This window comes from Capsicum annuum, chromosome 1 (assembly GCF_002878395.1).
Source record: "Capsicum annuum cultivar UCD-10X-F1 chromosome 1, UCD10Xv1.1, whole genome shotgun sequence".
Lineage (NCBI taxonomy): Eukaryota > Viridiplantae > Streptophyta > Magnoliopsida > Solanales > Solanaceae > Capsicum > Capsicum annuum.
In genome coordinates, this window is record NC_061111.1 from 200,050,609 (window position 1) to 200,055,194 (window position 4,586).

The 4,586-nt window shown below is 32.9% G+C and overlaps 1 long non-coding RNA gene across 1 annotated transcript; it reads right to left on the minus strand.

Moving 5' to 3' along the window:
* Positions 1-2,579: 2,579 nt before the first annotated feature.
* LOC107857185 lies at positions 2,580-4,076 on the minus strand. Its single transcript, XR_001670794.2, has 2 exons — positions 3,500-4,076; positions 2,580-3,428 (listed from the first exon to the last, which is right to left on the minus strand). It is a non-coding gene; the product is annotated as an uncharacterized LOC107857185 (long non-coding RNA).
* Between the last annotated feature and the right edge of the window lie 510 nt (positions 4,077-4,586).

A 4,586-nucleotide genomic window follows, 5' to 3' on the forward strand; every position in this document is an offset into this window, starting at 1 on the left:
TTCTGTATTTATCTCAAATGCAATTTCTTTAGCAGAAACCATAGAACTTACAAATCCTTGCTCTCTATATTGTTTAAAAAGGAAATTAAACCCCTTAATTGATCAATAGCAACATCAATATGCATATCTTATGATTGCAAGGATTTGCTAACTGAATTAACTGCAAATAAAATGTCATGCCAAATAGTCATACCCAATAGAAATTCAAAATTTTCAAGCTCATATGTTGCTAAGCAACTAGCTTCACTTTTAGTTTTCGGATCCTCACTAACTTCTGCTAATTTCAGTAAAACATCTCTTATTTGTGGAGTTTGAAATCTTATGGCTTTCACTTGCTAGTTTACTATTACTAATATTATAATTTGTATTAAACAATTTACAACAAAAACAAAATACTTTATCTAAATCTCTAGAATAAATTAACCATTTTATTTCATGCCTTTCTCCATTTGCTAAAATTTAAAAATAATGGACATTATAAAAATGTCTTGATAATTTATCATTTGAAAAATTTATATCACTAATTCTAATTGGTCCCCTTTCCACTAGTAAGTCCCTCAATTTGTATCGATATTGATCCATTGACTAGGATCATATATATTTTTAAGAATACAATTATTTGATTCATTAAGTTCTTGATTTTCTTGAGGATCTATATTAAATTTCCCATTAATTTCCTCTTCTTCTTTTTGAATAGTATTACTCATAACATCTAATTCAACTGAATTAATAACTTGCTCATCTTGAGAACATTCTCCTATATTTTCTAATTCTGTTGTTTTATTGTTTATTAAAAAATTTAATTCTTTTTTTTCTTTAAGTTTTGAAGCACCAGATTCATATTTTCTAGTTGACATATTTAAATTTTGATAAACAATAAAAGAGTAATTTATATCTACACAACTAAAAACTCAAAAAAATTCAATAAACAACAAAATATTTCTACCAAATATCAATATATGCTTGCACAATTATTTAACAGAAAAAATAATAATAAAATTAAAATAATAGAACTTGATTTAATAACTTGATCTGAAAATAATAACTTCAATCTTCATAAACTATCAACAGTCTTGATATTCAATAAAAAATATGAGTGAACAATAATATTGTGAGAAAGATCTCATGAATAATTGAAGTTTGATGATATAAGAATTAAAAAAAAAAAAGTTGAAGATAAACAAATAGAGAAGAAATAGGATGAATATCAGGATTTGTACGTTAAAGGAAAAATGTTTGAGGAATATTAATGAGCCCTTTCACTCTTTTCAATTATAACTTATGCTTTTTTTTAAAAAAATAAAAATAAATCTTTTTACTCTTTTCAATTATAACTTGTGCTTTCTTTATAAAAAAAAAAAAACAGTTTGACTATTTATGAAATGGGCCCTTTACTCTTTTCAAGTTTTAAAATCAATTGAATATAATTTTTTTAAAATAAAAATATGTAAAGTGGGGCCCCCCAAAATTGGGGGCCTAAAACAGCTGCTTGATTGGCTTGACCAAACAGCCGGCACTGATTAGTATTTGAGGAATTTCTGTCCTATATTTTGCTCAGATAATAATGAAGCAGCACAGTAAATTTTGTATTTTCTCCACTGCTTTCAAGATGAAGATTAGAAGGTTTGTGAATGCGACCTCAAAATTCCTTCATTTTTTAACAGTTGGTAACGAATTTCTACTCGTCATAGGCAAGCAAATCTATGAAATTACTTGATGTTATACGATATTTCAGTTGGTCCTACATAATTAATGTATTACATTTTATTCTTTTACAATGGGTAGAACTTTCCTTTTTTTGGGGTTAAATTTTTTCAATGACTTTTAATGTGTTGAATTTCATTCCAAAGGTTTTAAATTACAATACAAGAATAGAGACTACCCATCGAAAAAAATGAGCTTTCAGATAATTATTGCTCATTCCACAACTACACAGAAAGTAAGCCCTAAATAACATAAAAAATAGCTTTGTCAAAATTTGATCTAATGGAAAGGACTTGTCGCTTATTCAAGATATGGGGACCTTTTGCACCATTAGGGAGTTCATTTGCAGATAAGTAATAAGAGCTATCTTGTGAATCCATTGCCATTTTTGCTAGCCAATTCACAAGTTGATTTGCTTCCCTGTAGGAGCAATTGATAGTAGTCTGCTTGAGCATCTCTGGGTTTCTTCAATAATCCTATTAATTCTAGAATTGCTAGCCTTCTTGATCTTGAACATTGTCACACCCCTTTTCTAATCAGAAAAATGAGATTCATTTTAAGGGTAGAAAGGATTTTATTATTAAAGTGACAAAAGATTGAAAATTTGTTTCGAAAAGGATTCTTTATATTCAAAAAACTCAGAGTTACCACTTGGCATACATCGGGTGTGCCAAGTCACCCGTGGATATCCTTTCAAAATGATTTTGACTCTAAAACTGACCTGCGAACAGAGATTCCGGCTAAGGAATTCTGTTGACCAAAGGGAAGGTGTTAGGCACCCCTCGATCCCGTAGTTCGACCACGATCGCTTGGTGAAGTATATCGACTAATTTAACACTATAAAATGCATAAACCACATAAAGCAGGCAAAACAATCAAGAAAGCAAACAAAACAAAACAATCCAAAATTTAACATCCAGTCCAATTTATTACAAATCGAAATAAAAAATACTGAAATAACCTACACTAGTACTAAACTATGTTTTACCCGATGCCACGGGCCTTGATCACGAACATCCTTCGCGTACAAAATTCTTTGGGGCATTCCCCGGTGAGTAAATACAAATGACCTCGAGGCATTCCCCGGCTAAATGAATACGCTTTTCAAATACGATAAACAAAACATTCAACAAATATTCCAAGCATTCCAACAATCCAACAATTCTAAATTTGCCTACCCAAGCCTACTGTTTGCCTACCCGCTCGATGACATATCACGTTCAACATCAACAATGAATAAAAAACAACGATATTCATTTTTATCAACTTTCAATTCTCGTCTTTCCCAATTCTATAGTCAAACTAATTAACCAATTCTTCGATATCAAATCCAACATCAACCACATACACATAACAAAGATTCAAATACAAACAACTCTTTTCGAGAAATTCCAAAAAACTAAAATGGACCCATAACAAACAAGTTATTCACACCCATAACATACAACTAAAATTCCAAAAATAGAATAGAGAATGAGATGAGAAGTGGACCTCAATGCTTTATTGATTAACTGATCTTTTTGAATAGAACCGCCTCCAATGGAACCTCAACATCGAATATCAATCACGAACCCAAATCATCAACTTTGGTCCCTTTTTGTTGTGTTTTCGCCAACCCGGACCAGATTTGAAAATCACAGGACCCAAACCCACTTTCCTAATCGTGTATGTGTGTGTTTGGTATTGTTGGTCGACCTACGAGCTACGTCGAGCTTCAACAGTGACTGTAAGACGATGGGGATGATGTTTCAGATGAGAGCGATGAGGAAGAATTGGATTCTGGCAAGAAACTCACCGAAATAGTATAAAACAATGGTCGTTCTCGCTGGTTTTCCCCGATTTGCTCCCCTTTTTCACTGTTTGCTCTCAATCTTGCTCTCTCTCTCATCTCCCTCGCTCAATCTCACTATTTGATCTCTCAATAATCTCCCTCCATCTCCGCGTGTAGTGGTGTATGTGTGTGTTTTGATTATGAAAAGGGAGAATGGAGCCTCTATTTTTTTTGGTTTTCTCTGGCGCAGAAGAAACAAAATGGAGGCCTCCCTTCTTGGTTTTCTCTCTCGTGTAGTGTATATATGTGGGTATGTGTTTAATTGTACAAGAGAATGAAAATGATCAGTGTTTGCTGTGTATGCAGCATCTAGATGAAAAAAGAAAAAATGGAGGCCCTTTTTTGTGCGTCTATATAGTGCTGTATATATCCTTTTCAATTTGGGAAAGAAAGAAGAAGCAAAAAGGCCTCTTCTGTGGGCCCGTGAGTGTGTATTCTTTTGGATGGAATTGAGGTCCCCTCTTTTTTGTTTTTCTGTATATGTCCTCCTATATCCCAAAACAAATGTCAAAGAAAAAGAAACGTGAATGAGGTGAGGTCATACGGGGTTAGGGGTTAGGTGGTATGGGGGTAGGGTGTGATGTGGTTTATTTTGATTGGGTAGGTTGTTAGGATGAGATAAAATTAGCTAGCGGTTGTTATTTTTATTATTTTGTGGAGAGATTATTACATGATTGAGGGTACACGGTAGGATAAGGTAAAAATGAGAAAATTAATTTTTCGGAGGAACAAAATTAAGTGTCTACAAACATATATGTGATCACCATGGAATTTGATTTTTCTCCATACCAAGTTGTTTTTGCTTCTGCAATATTGTGCTTAGTACATTGAAAAGGAATGGTAAAGGCCATGATCAGCTGTCCATCTTTATCTCTGAGAGCACCTCCAAGTCTTGCTTTCCCATTGTTTTGGCCTAAGCTTCCGTCTGTGTTTAGCTTGAGAAAGCCAAGATCTAATTTTTGCTAGCAGTCCACCATAATTCTCAATACAAATTGTAGCTTCAATAGGTTAAGACAAAAATTCTTTCATGAAAATGTAAGCTTGCATCCAG